This window comes from Enhydra lutris, unplaced genomic scaffold (genome assembly GCF_002288905.1).
Source record: "Enhydra lutris kenyoni isolate GAN:26980312 unplaced genomic scaffold, ASM228890v2 scaffoldscaffold27, whole genome shotgun sequence".
Lineage (NCBI taxonomy): Eukaryota > Metazoa > Chordata > Mammalia > Carnivora > Mustelidae > Enhydra > Enhydra lutris.
In genome coordinates, this window is record NW_019154111.1 from 6,710,681 (window position 1) to 6,729,712 (window position 19,032).

The window sequence follows — 19,032 nt, forward strand, 5'->3', positions numbered from 1 at the left end:
TGATCCTTCTGTGACCCTGCGGGACCTGAGGCCATGCTGACCCCGCGAGGGCTTCACCCCGGTTAAGCCTCTGGAGCGATGTCCCTCAGCGGAACTGACTTTTAAAAGTCCTGATTTTGTGCTCCGCCGCTTGCCGGGAGCTGGCCCCTCGCCCCGCGGTCTATCTTCCCGTCGCTTTGGATTCACTTCTCCGCCTGTCCTACCTTTCAGAAAGTGGTTGATTTTCTGTTTCTAGAGTTGCTGTTCTTCTTCTCTTTGATCTCCCGTTGGATTTGTAGGTGTCTGCAATCTTTAGATAAGCTATCTAGCTGATCTCCCGCTACCTGAAGTAGTCTCAGCTGCTACTTCTCCGCCATCTTGACTCCTCCCAGATATCCACATTCTAATCCCTGGAATATATGAATCTGTTCCCATACATGGCCAAAAATATTTAAATGGCTAATGTAATTAAAGTTGTTAATCTACTGACCTTAATTTAAGATAGATTATCCTACATTATTCAGTTGGGCCCCATGCTACACAAGTGTCCTTAAGACTCAGTATCAGAGTAATGTGATGTGACAAGGACTTGACTGGCCACTGTTGGCTCTTAAGATGGGAGGGGTCATGGGGTGCCTGGGTGTCTCAGTGGGTTGGGCCTCTGCCTTTGGCTCAGGTCATGATCTCAGGATCCTGGGATTGAATCCCACATCGGGCTCTCTGCTCAGTGGGGAGCCTGCTTCCCTCTCTCTCTCTCTCTCTCTCTCTCTCTCTCTGCCTACTTGTGATCTCTGTCAAATAAATAAAATCTTTAAAAAAAAAAAAAAAAAAAAGGAAAGGGCCAAGAGATAAGGGATGAAGGAAGGCTGCCGAAACTGGAAAATGCAAGAAAGCAGATTCTCTCTTAGAAACTCCGGAAGCAATGTAGCCCTCCTGATACCTTGGCTGTAGCCTAGTGAGATTCATGTTGGTACTTCTGAACTACCAAATTATAAGATAATAATTTTACACTGTTTTAAGCCAAGTGTAGGATAATTTGTTATGACAACCAAAGGAAACTAATATGCCAAGATTCCAGTAATGTCACAGTGATTTAGATATCATAGGCTCAACATTAATGTAGCTTATCTGAATTTCCAGGTGAGTCCTCATGTTAGTGGTAATATAATTATGCCAAGTATTGCACCCAAAAGTCTCAGTCAAGTATACTGGCTACAATAATTTTCTTAGGGTGAGAGTGGGGGGAGGTGCAAAAGGTTTGAAGAGGCAGTTTACTGATATTAAATGTTCAGCACTTAGGACACTTCAACCTATTTACTAGTTTTGAGTTAGTACCTTGGAAAGAGAACAGGATACATTTTTCTACAGCAGATGATGAGGATAGGCCCAAATGGTCAATTATTCTGTGGCATCAGTCTCTGTCGAGATCTCTGAGGCTTGGGAAGACTAGACTGATCTTAACCTGCAAAGGAATTATAAAGTTGCCTCCATTTTGGAGTAGCTCTTTGACTTACCATCAAAATCCTTCATCTGAATTTTGGCAAAGCCAGTTGCAACCAAAATGTCGGGTTTTCCCTGACCCAGTGCTACAGATCACATGTAGTGTCTGTGAATTTTCATGTATTGATTGCTTTCCTATGTGTTTTCACATGCTCATCTCAGCCTCGAATCTCAAAGTCCTTGCTTATAACCTGTCTTTAGAGTCCTGCAATGCTCTTGACCTAGAATAAAGGCAAACTGAGCTCACTACGAAAAGGCTCGTTTAGAAGGTATGGGGGGAAAAAAAAGCCACCACAGATTATGCACATTCATTCATTTAATAAACAATATTTACTGCCTACTATAAGCTATGTATGGTTCTATATGCTAGAGTGAAAGGGTGACCAAGGCAAAATTTTGCTTTCATGGGCATGTTGTAGGAGAAGCAGGCAATAAACTGAAAAAAAAAAAGAAAAAAAAAAAAAGTGTGTGTGTTTTGTGTGTGTGTGTGTGTATGTGTGTAAAACAATTATAGTTACTATAAAATACAAAAGCAAGTAAAGAGACTAGTCTAGATCAGATATTATGCAGTTTGCTAAATAATTATAGTTCTCCCTCCCTACTGACACAAATTTTGGTAGGGTAGTCTCATGTGATTGGTTTTACTAGTGATGCATGGGTTGCACTGACAGGACTCAAAGCTGAGCATTCACCAGTGTAAGAACTTCCAGGCTGTCCTTCCCTCTGATACAGCAACTGGCAACATTTGAGACGGTAGAAACTCCATACTCTGGGTCCCTGAATGACTCCTGCTAACCACATCGGATATATAATGGGGCTGTGAAATAAAACTTTGTTGTTTAATGCCACAAATATATCACTTTCCCTCTACAACAATTTATCCTATTCTGACTGATGAAAACAGTCAAGGAAGGCATGACACTACAGAGCTGAAACTTCATCAGAGACACAACTGGTGATAAATAAGCAGCAGTGTTGGGCTAAGTATTACTGAAAGTGGAAAGAGCTCCCGTGAAGGTCTGGAGACATGCTTACACCAGGCTCTAATACAACGCTGTGTACCTCTTGAAACAGGCCTGGGCATGGATGACAACTCTGGACAATGCCAGTTGTTGTTTTTTTTTTTTCCCCTTACCCTGTTTATTACCTAATCATTTCTATTTACATACTAATATTTATTTTGAAAAACATGGTAGATGTTTGAACCCATATCTTTAATTCTTAGCAATCTTATCCCAGAATTACAGGTAAGGACCTAACTTATTTCTTATCCATACAATTTTCTATTCAGGGGCAGTCATTTTTTTGGTAGTACCTTCATACCCTGGCCCAAGTTATTCTTGTAACTTTCTTTGTAACCCTGGGGGGAGGTTTAGGAGCCCATGCAGCCTCTGAATCACTGCAATATCACTTTTTCGCCCATTCATTTATTAAATAAATACTTTTTAAGCAACTACAATATGCCAGGTTCTGGGCAAACCATAAATACAATGGTGAACAAAGAACTTGCAGTGTAGTGCAGGAGATAAATATGAAGCAAGCAATCCCACAAACTCAATGCAAAGTGACAACAACTATGACAAATGTAATAGAATAAAGGTCATGTTGCTCTGAGAGCACAATGGGGGGATCTGAATCTTCCAGGAAGGTCAGAGAAGGTTTTCCTGAGAAGGGAAAGCTTCAGTTAACATCTCACAGATGCAGGAGGAATGAATCAGGTAAGGGGCTGAATGTTTGCTGGGAAAATGAAACCACAGGTCAAATGTTCTGTGGTAGGAGAGAATGAGGAGGGTAGAAAAAACTAAAGAGAAATCCATAGGGATGAAATGAGGTGTATGGAATGCCTTTGTTGAGAGGTGATGAACCGGGTAGGCATCGAGGAGGCAAGCCATGCATGAAATATAGTCATCTTTAAGAACTCTGTGTCTTTATAGTGAAGGTAGTGGGAAGCCACTAGAGAAGTCAAACGGGTTTGAGAAAAGATGATTATAATCAAATGTGTTTAAAAATGTGGTGGCCTCATTGAGGAGAATGGATTGGAGGAAAGCCAGAATCAATGGCGATAGGCTGACACGGCCATTGTCCAAGACCAATGAACAGATGATGGCAACTTTGATGGCACTGTGGTGGGAAAGAGAGAAAAATGGTGAACTCCAAAATATTTAATGAGGTGAATTTTATGAAATTTGGCAAGGCATGGATATGGTGGAGGAAGAGGAGGATTTCGAGATGACAGCCTACAATCTGAGGTGGTGATGCCACTGACTAAAACTGGAAACACAGGAAAAGAACAAAAGCTCTCAGAGGAGGTTTCATGGTGGGCATACTGAATTTGAAGGCCCTTTCAGACAAACAAGAGGGAATGGAAAATAGACAGTTGAAACTACAGATCTGAGACTCAAATAAAGGTCTAAACTAGATATATAACTTTATGAGTCATTTGCTCCTAGGTGGTAATTGAAGCCATGGGTGAGACTGAGACTGCCTACGGAGAGATTGTGGAATGAGAAGCAGCAGGGGTGGGAAACCATGGAAGATTAGCAGAGCAAGCAAAGAAGGAGCAGAATATGCAGAGTTAGAACCAGAGCAGGATCAGGACCAACATTAGGAAATCTGAGGTCTGTCCACCATGGTCCAGTGAAAAAATTTTAAAGAGTATCTGTCTCAATAAACAGGTTCTCCATAAAAGCATTTATTTCACAGATTAATCATGCAGTTTATCATAACTAGAGAATGAAGGACAGTTCCTTTCTCTGAAATCAGCTACCACTCTTTTCCCCCAAGTTGTCCCAAAGTTGAGTGTTTATAAATGACAGATGCATTCTAAGAATATGACCATTGCAGTAGAGTGTCCTTAGGGAAGTGCAGGTGATTAACATACCTGTGGGAACAGGAGACCAGACAGCCTTCCATTCTAGGATGAAAATAAAGCAATGACCTACTTGGTCAAAACACAGACTTCCACCAAATGAAGTATCTGGAACATGTCTATACGTTCCAAGCAAATAAACAGATACTTCCTCTGATTTACAAATAGGTATATATATATTTTTTTTAAAAAGACCCTAACATGTGTTTTGTAGGGGGAATTCCTCACACACTTACACAGATGCAACTTTCTTCTCCTCTCACAGACTCTGTTATCTGATTTCCAAACCAAAAGAAGGTTAACTACATCCAATTATAAAAATTAAGGAACAGGCACACAAACACTAAGGAGAATGGATGATTAAAAACCTAGAAAGAGTGAAAAAGAGAAAAATCAATAAAAAATCCTCCTGAGACTTCCAGAGGAAGTGATCTCTGGGGCCACAGACAGAGCACAAAACCTGTCTTACCACAAGAGCCCTTGCAAAGTTTGCTGTGTTACAAGTTGGCTAAATATTTTTGAGTTATCCTAATAATCTTGAGGTTAAATTATGCTAATGATACTCTTTCAGCGGGCAGAAAAGCTGATACAATCTGTAGCTTAATTTCTTTAAAAAAAAAAAAACAACACCAATAACAGGACTTGAAGGACTAAACTTTAATCATCTTGAAAATAAACGTTTCCCAAACTCTCATTTTTATATTGAGCTAGATAAATACATAAGCACGGTAAATCAATGCATTAGCTAATAGTCTTTCCTGACTTTAAACAATAACAGGAAGCATATTTAAACTTCATGTATCAGTTTGCTAGGACTTCCATAATAAAGTACCAAAAACTAGATGGCTTAGCAAAAAAATATTATCTCGTGATTCTGCAGGCCAGACATTTGAGATCAAAATGTTGTCAGAGCTAGTTCCTTCTGAGAGGTACAAGAGAAGAATCTGTTCCAAGCTTCTTTCCTTAGCTTGTAAAAAGCCTTCTTTGGGTTCACATGACATTCTCTAGATTTGGCAAGTCTATCTTCAAATTTACTCCTTTTATTAAGACACCAGTCATATTAGATTAGGGCTCACGCCAATGACCTCATTTTTACTTGTAAAGATCCTACCCAAAAAAGGCCATATTCTGAGGTGCTGGGGCTAGGATTTCAACATATTACTTGGGGAGGGGATGACACAATATAATCCATAGCATTTGATATCTGTTCAAAATGAATAAGTTAATAAATTATATTTGATATCTGCTGTTAATGTTGGCTAAAGGTATGCTCTTTAAAGTTTATTTTAGTATTGATCAGTTGCATTAAATTCACTTATCTGCTTTGTGATCAAAAGCAGTGTTTAAAAACTAATGACTATGTGTCCTGGATCCATTATAGCCACTTATTTCTGTATGACACCCCACACCATTTTAATAAATGTCACCATTTTTGCTTAAGCCACCCCCTCCCAAAAAAAAAAAAACAAAAAAAACCCAAAACAAAAAAAACCTAATGACTAGCCACTGTGCTCCCATAATATTTATCATGGTCAGCCTGGTGCTCTATTCTTCCATAAATATCACCTTCTCTAATCCTCTTGGAACCTTCTTGGGGACATGGACCATATATTGATAATCTAAGTATACAGGTTGCATCTAGCATTGTGCTTTGTACATGATCCATTATTAACAAAGCATTTTTTTGAGGTGAATTGAATTGAAATATTAGTTGCAATGATAAATCTGCGAAGTCACTACAGAACTGTGACTCATAGAGGAGACTGCCTTAGTCTTGTTCACCAAGTTCTAATTAAATAAGGTAATGAAAAATTGACAAATGGTAGCTTGATTAGACCAATTTCATCTATTTTGTTCTCTGGACACTCATCAGCTTTGCAATCCAGGAATGAGTTTAATGAACGAGGAGGGATCAGGATTCTGGTCCCATCTCTAAAACAATGAACCCAAGGATCTGACTGCCCAGCTGTTTTCGAGAGTCAGTCCAGTAGCATCTTGTACCTGGCCAGTGAATTTGGCACATTTAAAATTATACCTGACAGAATTTTCTTCAAGACCACATGCCATTCACTGAAATGAGAGAAAGAGTGTGAATATATGTAAGTTGTATTAAGATTCTACACTGTTCACTAATTTGTGTTTAGGTTCTGGTGTCATTTTTAGGTGATTCAGTTCTCAATTCTAATAACACCTTTTTGAAGATACTTTCCTGATCACACAATCTGAAGATTCCTCTCTACCGCCTCCATTTTCTATCACTTACTTACCCTTTTAGACGTTTTCTTGCTAGCGCTGACCACTATTGAATAGAATCATCTATACTGTTGTTTACCATGTGCTGCTCCATGTTTCCCAACCCTCCACCTAATATAAACTCCGTGACAGCAGGCGCCTAGTCATTCTTACTTACTGGTATCTTGCTTATCAGGTCTGCCTATAGTAGAAATGCAACGTTTGGGGAGTATGACTCTGCATGACTCCTCCTCTGTCCCAATACCAGTTCTCTGATCTCACCTCTTACCAATATGCTATTCATGCCACTTAAGGCTCAGTGGTTTCTTTGCTGTTCTTCAAATACATCAATCACCATGTCCTGCCTCAGAGCCTTTGCAGGTACCTTCCCCTCTACTTGGAATATTCTGGCCACAGAAATCTGCATGCTTTATGCTTTCATCTCTTTCAAATCTCTTCTCAATGTATCCTAGTGCCTTTTCTGGATAGAAGCCCCCTCCACCCTGAGGCTCTAATGCCTCACCTTGCCTTATTTTTCTCCATGGTTCACACAGTCCCACCTGACAGGGCATACATTTATTTCCCATACTGGATTCCTGTGAGGCATCACTCAGATATCCCTTCAGGAACTAGACATTCATTCCCCAAGCTGTGGACAGTGGTACCTGCTCACAGATCATGTGTTAAAAACCTGCTCCACTGCCCTTGACTAAAGGAAGTGGGCTCACTCAAGGTTTTGTCTCTCCCAAGGGGCAACCACATCAGATATATGGTCAGTGTGACGGCCATCACAGCTGCTGGCTGTCTCTGCAGTTTTTTGTTGGAATTAATTCTCAGTTTTGCCTTTCCCTCCACCCAAACCTGTTTCAATCACTCAGACATGTCTTGATCCCTCATAAACCTGTATATAAACCTCCATTTCAGAGTCTGTTTTCCTGGGAACACAAGCGAAGACTTATATGGAGTATAAACTCCATGAGAATGGGGACTTTGTCTGACTCATTCTGATTCTCAGTTGCATCCTCCAGTGACTAGAACAGTGCCTGAGAAGTGCTTGATTAATATTTGTTGACCAAATAATGAATGAGAAGACAATCATCTCTCTTCCCAGAGAATTCATGGACAGAGATGGATTTTGTGTTTTTACTGGGAAACAATACAGAACTTTCAGGAGATGCATTCAACTCCTTTGAAGAAAGCATACCGTCACCCCATGAACAATCCTTATGGATAATTTATCTTGCATTACACAAGTCCAGTCTTCAATGTTTTCACAGAAACATCCGGAGTCATTCCAATGGGATTTCGTAGCTCATCTGACCTTCCTAGAAACTATATGAAGAAGACATTTGAGCAATTTTCTAAATAATTAAACTTAAGATTAGCAAGTTTAAAATGATTGGCACCTAAGGCCACTCATTATTTGGACATGGCAGAACTAACACCCAAAACCAAGTCTTCTGTACTTTGTGCCATGTTCCTTTTCGTTCTTTTAAGAATCCAGTTATAATGACTGTGTTAATTTCATATAAATATAAACACACATGCACATGCACATTTCCCACCACCACCCCGCCCACCGACTTCTTGTCCAAGGTTTATTTAAAACTTAAGGTCCTTCTGTGCACAGGCATCCCTCTTCAATCAAAACTCACAAATTCCTCTGTAGAGGTGAAACAAGTAGAAACTTACTTTACAAGATTCCATTGCTTTTAAGACTCATTTATGGAGTTCTTTATACACACTGCAGGAAATACTAATCATTATGCCATTGATCTTCAGAAATCTTTCCTCCAAGAGTCACTGATTAGTCCTGTTACTACAGACATGTCAATATGGTTCGTCAGTGTTAGTTTCTTACAAAAGTCTAAATTTCAATAGAAGAGAGGCACAAAATATTTAATATACTAAGGATATATATGTATATATATATATATATAATTTTTAAAGATTTTATTTATTTGAGAGAGAGCATGAGAAGAGAGCAGAGAGCACAGCAGAGAGGAGGAGGAAGAAGACAGACAGAGGGAGAAGGAGAAGCAGACTGTCTGCTAAGCAGGGAGACCGATGAAGGACTCAATCCCAGGAACCCACGATTATGACTGAAGCTGAAGGCAAATGCTTAACCTAATGAGCCACCCAGGCGCCCCTATACTAAGGATATATAGAAATCTATCTTTATGTACCCCGGTGTAAAATACTTTCAATCAATTCAAATTCAAAGAACAAATTCAATCAATACATGTATAATAATCCTAGCTACATTGTTTTTTTTTCTAAGATTTTATTTATTTATTTGACAGAGATCACAAGTAGGCAGAGAGGCAGGCAGAGAGAGAGGAGGAAGCAGGCTCCCTGCGGAGCAGAGAACCCGATGTGGGGCTCGATCCCAGGACCCTGGGATCATGACCTGAGCCGAAGGCAGAGGCTTTAACCCACTGAGCCACCTAGGCGCCCCGCTACATTGTTTTTAAAAAAACATTTTATATTGTAGTTTTAACTTCATAATGGGTCACTTGAATCTTATGGTAAATGAGACAGAATATCTAACAACATTAGGCCACCAAAGCTGTTCTAGAAGAAACATTTTTCAGGGGAATACGTACTACCAACGTGTAACAGCTATGAAAATGCACTGCTCAGATCTCCTGCTGTAGTCAGCACAATTGACTGGTGACCCTCACTTCTGTCGCTCTGGATCCACAGAGGCCATGCTTCCCATAGAGTAAACCCGGAAGAGGTGTCAAAGCAGATTAAGCTGGTGGGATGTGGGAGTACTCTAACTATTGGCTTTGCTTTGAGAACTCTGCATTGATCTTTCTTGAAAATATGCTACAGTCCAAGATTCTTTTTACTGAATCCTCTTCCTTGCCTCTCACCTTCCAAAATGTTAGATCTGCACTGTTGTCTGAGGAATCTTCTTTCCTTCTGCTGCTCACCTCCAGGAAATAAATCTCTTACGTGCACGTCTAAAACCATATTGGCATTGGCTTCTTGGCTGATCCAAATTCATACAAATGATAAACTTTACTGCAGGATGTTCCACCTCCACCTCCCCACTTACTATACTCAAACACATAATACAATATAACTTTCAAAACAACTGAAGTTTTGACCATTCATTAAGTGTACAAGAGACATCCAGAAATCATTCCCGAGGAATCTCACACAGGTTACATCCATCCACAGGATGTGCAAAAAGGAAGTTTTCCAAATATGGCAATTCTTCACGTTTAATTTTTGGCATGGTTACAGTAGGAAAAATAACTGTGGTTAAGATATCAAGAAAGTGTTGCATCTTACAGATCCAAAGGGGAAAAAAAGCAATACAATCTTTCTTAGCTTAAAAGGGAAAAATGATCATGAGCTCTAGAGATATGGAAGATAAAGACGATATGGAAGAATGGCTGAGGCCACACCCACTGTTACAACCTGCAAGTGCTGTCAAGACCACTGACAGAGGGTTCCTGCTGGGCACACTGGAGGGAGGAATGTATCTTCCAAGAGACACACATGCAGCAGCTTTATTCTTGGATATATATAGGTGTATATATATATATATATAGATAGATAGATAGATAGATAGATAGATATAGATACAGATATAGATATAGATATATAGAATATATATATTCTTGGATATATAGTTAGTTAGAAACATTATAATGTGATCATAAATAAATCACTTTTTTCTGGAAATCAGGTGTTTATTCCGATGTAAGGATATATGAGAGACTACTCTTTGGTAGTCACTGAACCTTGGAACATACCCTCATCAGAGTAACTAAACTGAAAGAGCCCGGCGCTCACTCCAGCTCCACCACTAAGGAGCCACTGGCCTTAGGGCAAATCAGCGCAGGCTCTCTGAGTTCAAGTCCCCTCATGCAAAACAATGTTGTAATACTAGCATCCTTAGCTCAAAGGGTTGAGCACAGTCAATGGAGTCAAAAATGTTTACAAGGGAAATACTTTTTTCTTTACAAAATAAACCTATGTCATAAAAATGGCAAAATTTAAACCTCCCAGCATTTCACTTGTTAGAACAAAAATTGCAAAATTTAAATACGGAAGTGAGGAGCTCCCTGTGACCTTTCCTTTGTGTTGCACAGGCCCTCTGTGGTTTTCAGTTCTTAATGCACTGTTTATGTTGGCTAATGTTGAGCAGATCACCTCATTTCCATTTACAAGCAAGAACATGGATTTGTTAATGTACCCCCTAGAGTTTATAAATTAGTGACCAAGGCAGTAATAAATATTACCCAGGACTTAAATTTTAATCCCTTTTCTTTTTTCCCCACAAAGGATCTTCTAGTAACATACACATTTCTGTTTAATATTTTTATTCCTCAAGTGAAATATCAGCAATAAAATTATAGCTTCCAATCCTAAGGCTTCTATTATCTATATTCTAACACCAGGTCCAAGATTTTTCCATTTTTTTATGTTCATGGCCAGTATGCAATGCAAGTAATTTTTTAAAAGATTTTATTTATTTATTTTAGAGAGGGGGAGGGGCATAGGGGGAGAAAGAAGAAGAGGGTAAGAATCCCAAGCAGACTCTGTACTTAGTGTGGAGCTGAACATGGGATAGGATCCCAGGACCCTGAGATCATAACCTGAGCCAAAATCAAGAGCTGGGCACTTAACCGACTGAGCCACCCAAGTGCCCCAACAATAGAAGTTATTTTTATGTCATCTTTTCCACGGACAGGACCTCCAAATAACCCTCCCGACTACTTCTAGTCCCTTTACTCCTTCATATCACCGCCACGTTACAGTTCCCTAAGTCTCCCACTCTGAAATCACCAGTGACTAAATGAGATAAAGCTCATCTTCTCCAGCCTGACATTCAGAGCCAACTACGATCTGATTCATGCAAACCTTTTCAGCAACATTTGCTGAAACCTTCTTCTGTGTGTGGGGAAATGTTTACTCCCTCATTTCAGAACCAGGGTTGTATTTTTCCTCCTTCTTGTGCCTCCTCCCCAAAAATGCTCATTCCTCCTCCAGTATCACCTGCTTCTTGAACGCCAAGGGTCTTGAGAGAGCTCTGTCTAAAGCCCCTTATTTTTAAACTGAGATACAGAAAGATTAGGCAAACCCCAATTCCTTCGGTAAGTAAAAGCCCTATGTTCTGGACCCACAGCTCAGAAATACGATGTCGATGTTGTTTCTGCTATGCTCGGCCACTTCCAGTGAGCTGGCAACTAAGACAATGTCAATGCCGATTCCCTGGATTCTAACATAGTACGTTCTGAGACCTAACTTGAATGTGATCCCTGCCACCATACTTCATGATAAAGCCAGCTGGGAATTCTATCTTTTCAGAATCTCTGTATCATTTTTACTGTCTCTACAATTCACCTGAATATTAACCATGTGGTGCTTTGTGATAATTCTCATTTTTCTTATTGATTTTTAAATTACGGAAGTACTACTTGCTGCTGTAAAAATTAAAACTGTGCAGAGATGTGTAAAAAAAAAAAATGGAAAGACCATTAACTTCCCTACGAGTTCCCCCTCCTAAAGTAACAACTACTAAGAAGTTAATACTCTTCAGGTTTTTCTACACATCTCCTATAACTTATGTAATTAGTACATCTAGAAAAATAATCAGCTCGAGTTCCACAGAGCTCACATTCAATCCTTCTTTTGCACTATCTCCCTTTTGTCTCCCCCCAAAGTGTGCAAATGCACATACATGCACACACACATATTTTTAATGTGATATTATGTATGTGATTATATATAATATATATATATCTTTTGGATTGTTCCAATGTTTCACTAGGACAGGCAATTTGATGATGAATATTTCTGCTCTTCTATAGAACACTTATATAATATTTATAGGAGAGATTTATCAAAAAGGACAAGATGGGAAATATTGTGTCAACTGTCTATACACTTAAAATTTAGTTTCATTAAGTTTCCCTCCAAAACACACCAGCAGTACACATGGGGATTTATTTTTCCTCACCAATATGGATGTTTTCAGTTTTAACTAACCTGACTGATAAAAATACTACTGTGTTATTATAATATGTATATGTTTACACACATCACACTTATCTTTCTATCTTTTCAGCTGTTTTTAAGCCATGTTTCTTTTTCTGTATATTTTTCTTTTTCCCATTTTCAACATTTATTCCATTATTTTTCTGAGCCTTCTTTGACATATCTTTCTATGAATTAGCTTTGTTTAATGTTTTTCCTTAGAGCCAGAATGAAAACTTAAGACAGAGATTTTCTTTCCACCTTTGTCTTCTCAGTTTTTTTTTTTTTAAGATTTTATTTATTTATTTGTTAGAGAGAGAGAGAGAGAGCATGAGCACAGGCAGACAGAATGGCAGGCAGAGGCAGAGGGAGAAGCAGGCTCCCCGCTGAGCAAGGAGCCCGAGGTGGGACTCGATCCCAGGACGCTGGGATCATGACCTGAGCCGAAGGCAGCGGCTTAACCAACTGAGCCACCCAGGCGTCCCTGTCTTCTCAGTTTTTAATACAGACTTTGCATAGAGTAGGTATTCAGTAAATACTTACAGCTTGACTTTCTATGACAGGACTGTCTAGCTGTCAATTCTGAAAGCTAAATGACACAGAAATAAGAAATATTTGCATTATAGGATTAGAGGGCTGGCTGTGGCTGTGACAAAGTCCTTCTCTGTAGAGCCAGGAGTACAAAACCCACTAAATGAATGCTCAACTATTGAGAGAGGCTAACTTGAAAACATTCATGGAGTTAGGGATATTTATCTCCTTTACTGACCTATGTGACAATGCTCCTTAGAACACGATAGTCTTCATTATTTATTTCACCGTCTGTATTCCTCTTCGCTCTCTAGTCATTTACATTTTAAGGCTCCTTTCTACTCTCCGTCTTCATTTTTTAACTTCCATTAACAAAACAGGAACTACACTTGACATCAGTTGGTAAGAGTCAACGGCATATACCCAATCCATTTCCTTTCTGTTGATCAGATGAGAATACGCCCCATTCTTTACATCCAGGTGAATGAAAGAGTTGCAAAATTAATAGGCATAATGGGTGAAAGGGAAGGAAAAAATCCCATAACCTATTTTTCCTGTGAAGCTTGCATCTATCTTGCATCTAGCTTGCAAGAAAAGACTGAGCTTCATGGTACCAGCTGCCTCTGCAGCTCAGGGTAAACCTATTTCTTTATACAGCTTGAGGGAGCAGCTACCCATCAGCTGCCCAAAGGAGAAAAAATCCGTGAAGTCTAACTCAAGTGTCTGTCAAATTGAATATTCTTTCTGTTCTGTCACTGAAGAATCTGGAGAAATTTCCATCTTTCTTTCAGTGTTCAACATCCAGGGCTTTCTCCAACACAGTCAAGAGCTTCTGAGTAGGTTGCTGTTTCTGAGTTCCCAGGGAGTATAGACACACATCACTGCTCTTCTTCCCCATCATTTCCTCCGCATCCCCACTCCCACATGACTAATTTCTTCCATTCCATAATACGAACTGCTACCCAATTACTCCACCCCACTCATTACCTTGCCTTGCTGTTCTCTTTCTGTCATATAGCCCAACAATCCAAGGATAGAAATTGGTAGTTGTATACGTGAACTACATGCCTTATTTATTTCTCAGGAATCTTTAGACAAAGTTCATAGCTCTTCTGCTCATCAGAAGAATGAACACAGTTTTACTTCTGCAGCCTGTGCTTGTTCCTTCCTTCATGTGACAATCTCTGTCACTTTCTTCCCGTGTAGTATCTTTACCACCCATTGGAAAAATCAGCATCTCATTTGAACCCTGCACTACAATGCTGCTGTTGTTTTCTTACTACTCATCTTTCTGTCCAATTATTTGACTAGTCCCCTCTGCTATATTTCCCCTTTCTTCCCTTTCTCATTTATACTTCAGTGCTTTGGTTGTTTTTGTTTTTCAAGAATTACACATTGTTAGTTTCCCCAGAGGGCCTTTAGGCGGCAGCCCTTGATATTCCTTATCCTGGTTTGTTATACGAAGGTTTCTAAAAAGTTGTGAGACAGCCAGTGAGCCCCGTGATATATGACTGGTGCCCGAGCAGCGGATGGCTGGAAGAACAGAATAAAACACAAGAATCCCAAGGGAAACAAAAAACTAATGTAAAATGGCATAAAACTGTAGTTTCAAAAGGATCATTATAATAATTATAATAATTATTATATTACTATAATATAAGATCATTATAATAATCTAGTCAAGCCCCAGTATTATATACAAGAGGATACTGTGCTCAAAGATGATAAGCAATTTACCTAAGATCATAACAACTAATGTGACGCAAGACTGAGAAAAAGGTAACTAGACCCTAGGCTCCTGCCTGCTGCTTAGATCTCTTCTCCTACTTCTCTCACTGTAGTCACGTCACCATTTTTCAAGGTTCGGAATTAAGCACAAGCTATGTGAACCCTCTCTCACTTAATCTGGGGGTACACAGATCACAAGAACACATCAAGGGAGTTACTTTCCATGGAAGGAAAGTCAGTCTGACAACAGCTCAGGGGCTCACAATTGCATTGTTTTAAGAGCAAACTGCCTCTCTGTTCTGCCTTCTAAATTATAGGGGAGGAAAAATCCAAACTCCTAATAAAGTTTTAAATAGACTGCATCGAACGGCATGCTAACTTTGAATACCCATGCCATCCAGGAGAGCCTCACCATTATTCCTGCAGATCAGGGCTTGGGGCTAGTGACAGAAGGGAGCTGGGGACTCACCAGGTCCCTTAATCCTAACTTTAAGCCAAAGAGGAAGGCAAAAGAGGCTCAAATCGCCTTCCTTTAATGTCTTTACAAGTTTTATACTTGTTGAAGGAAAAGGCATTCCCTAATCTGGGTGGCTCATGATTGCTGCTTACAAGCAATTTCGCCAGACTTGCAGAATTGCTCTCTCCAGATCTGTTTCAAGATTGCAGTACAGTGGGCAAGGAGAGTGGAAGAGAAATGAGAGAAGGCGGTGTCTTCCTAACTAATTCTATTCATTTCAGGAATGTTGGGCCATATTTATGAGTTCTTACTTCAATGAGAGCACCCTTGGACAAAAAGTGAACCTGTTTATTTTAAGGTCTCTTATTCATACTACTGGTGCCTTGTTTTTTATTTTTGTGAGTTTTCCCCCCCTTAATTACTTGAGAGGAGGGGTTAGTAAAGAAGGTTTCTGGAAGAGGGAAGAAACTGCATTTTTTTAAATTAACATATAATGTATTATTAGCCCCAGTGTACAGGTCTGTGAATCGTCAGGCTTACACACTTCACAGCACTCACCATAGCACATACCCTCCACAATGTCTATAACCCAACCACTCTTTCCCTACCCGCCTCCCTCTGGCAACCCTCAGTTTGTTTTGTGAGATTAAGAGTCTCTTATGGTTTCTCTAGAAACTGCATTTTTAATTGTAGACTTTAGATGTTCTTTTAATGCAAACAAACCCACTAAACATTTGTGATAATGTCTTCTGTTTCTCTTTGCCTGGGACACACAGGATTATCTCTCATCAGGGAAGAAAACTTCAAAAACTGTATTGCTTTAGTTTAGATTAGACTTGTCAAATAAAATACAGGACACCAGTTAAACGTAAATTTAAGATGAACAACAAAATTTTTTTTTTGTATAAATTATCCCCCACATTTCACAGGGGTGTTAAGTCCATTTATAAAGCCTTCACTGTCTACCTGAAACTAATTTAACCAGGTATTCTTGTATTCTTATTTACTAACTCTGGCATTCACAGTTTAAATATCAATACTGAACTGACTGTGGTATTTTATAGAAATTCAAAGTTGTACGATGCAGGGAGCACCTGATATAAGAAGTTAAAAGGAAAAGGAAAAAAGAAGAAAGGGGGAACACAATACTATGAAAGTGATATCAAGTAACTCCAAGATGTTGTTTCTGGATATGCTTGAAAAATGTGGCTTTACTCTGCAGATTGAAATTATGATTTCTGCTATCAGTGTAAGGTTTGATTTTACAAATACAGCAGTTAGAAATTTTTTATATAGCAAATACAGCAGAAATTTTTAAAAAATCATTTGTTACCACAGTGCTGGTTAATGTTGAAACAGTTTCACACACTTCTGGAGGTGGATGAAGAAGGAATATTTCACAGTTGTAAAGACTTAGGGTACTGAATGAGTACAGTAACTGTTCAAATACAGATCAGTTGCTTATTAGCAATATGATGTTGGACAAGTCTTTTATATGCCTGTGACTCAGCTACTTCACTTGTAAATATGGGATACAATAATGCCTACTTTTTAAGTTCCTGGTGGGGATTAACTGATACAATGCATAAAAAGTGCTAAGCACAGTGCTTGGCAAACAAATGTCCAAGGAGGAATGCTCTTCCTCCACCTTCCTCTTCATCTTTCAAAAATGCTTATCAAACTATTAAATTAAAAAATTGTGGAATATTCAATAATGGACTCCTATTCAGCAATAAGAAGAAAAAACTGTTACCTACAACAGCAGGGTTACTGAATCTCCCAAATACAATTCTTAGCAAAAATAGCCAGATAAATGAGAATATGTTACATAAAGACATGTAGAGTGGATCATTTCTAACATATCTTCATTCTACCACAAAAAATTATTTTCAGTAATAATCATAAAATTAAATGAAAAATAATAGTTGACTGAGGAAAATAAGGAAGACCGTAAGAGCAAATGAACTAAATATGCACATTTGATTTTGTTTTTACAGTGTTCCATACATGTGCTTATAATTGTATGGGAAAATGTCTGAAAAACCATACCAAAATAGTGACTGACTAGCCTCTTTTGGTGGCATCATGGTGGGGTATTCTACTTTCTTAATTACGCTTAATTTTGAGCAAGTATAAATATTAAAACAAGTAGTTTTTTAGAAAGAAATTTGCTTTAGTTTTAGATTTACCTTTTTATATTTATTTTTCCCAAATACTGTCTCACTCTATTCACTGACATGAAATTCAGTATCAACAAATAAAGTGTGACGCTTTTGTAATAACCCCATGGTGTATATTATCACACTCCCCACTGATGGTTGATGTTAGAGACAGGAGTATGGAGTCTGGGTATAAAGGTGGAGAGAGAGAATCAAAGAGACAAAATTCTACTTGGTTATGATTTCAAAAATCTCTTCAATAAATAACACAGCATAAACTTTAGGATAAAACAATTACATAAAAATTGAAATAATAGGGGCACCTGGGTAGAACAGTCAGTTAAGCATCTGCTTTTGGCTCAAGTCATGATCCCAGGGTCCTGGGATCAACTCCTAAGTTGGGCTCCCTGCTCAGTGGGGAGCCTGTTTCTCCCTCTCCCTCTGCTGCTCCTCCTGCTAGTGCTCTCTGTCAGATAAATAAATAAAATCTTAAAAAAAAATTGAAATATACAAAATATATAAAATAGAAATATGTATATTATGTATATAAAATACTAAAATATATAAAGTATAATATAAAATATAAAATACCTTCTCCCAAATACTTAAATAATCATATTATGTTACATATCACTATTTTTCCATCCAGACTTGACAAACATAGAACACTATGTGTTCCGTTAGTTTCTTGTTCCTTTATTTCTCTTCCTGGCAGTTTCTGAATGACTTTTATATTCATAAGAATCCATTTAATCTCCATTACTGGATTATAATTTATACGTCTTTAAAAATTTAATGGTTGCCTTGGGGTTTATAATATGCATCTTTAATTACAACCTACCTCCCAATAATATTATATGGCTTGGCATGTAGTACAAGAATCTTACAAATTACAGTAGATTGCTCCCTCCTATTTTTATGCTACTGTTGTCATCTGTGCTATTTCTTCATAGTTATCAACCCAAATATACTGCTATTATTTTTATATATGGGGGACAGTAAGTTATTTTTCAGAGCAATTAAGATTTCTTTAAAAAAATCTTTGATATTTACACTTATATTAACCATTTCTAGTAATTTCTATTTCTATGTGTAGATCTAAGTTTTTATTCTTATATCACATTTGGTCTTCCTGAAGACCACTTTTTTTTTTTTTAAGATTTTATTTATTTATTTGTGTGAGAGAGAGAGAGAGAGCACGAGCGAGCACAGGCAGAGTGGCAGGCAGAGGCAGAGGGAGCAGCAGGCTTCCTGCCAAGCTAGGAGCCCGATGTGGGACTCGATCCCAGGATACTGGGATCATGACCTGAGCCGAAGGCAGCCGCTTAACCAACTGAGCCACCCAGGTGTTCCCTGAAGACCACTTTTAAACACATGCCTTGTACAGCAGTTCTCCTGGCAATGAATTCTCTATTGTTTGTCTAAAAATATTCTTTTCGGGCGCCTGGGTGGCTCAGTGGGTTAAAGCCTCTGCCTTCAGCTCAGGTCACGATCCCAGCATCCTAGGATCAAGTCCCACATCAGGCTCTCTGCTCAGCAGGGAGCCTGCTTCCCTTCCTCTCTCTGCCTACCTCTCTGCC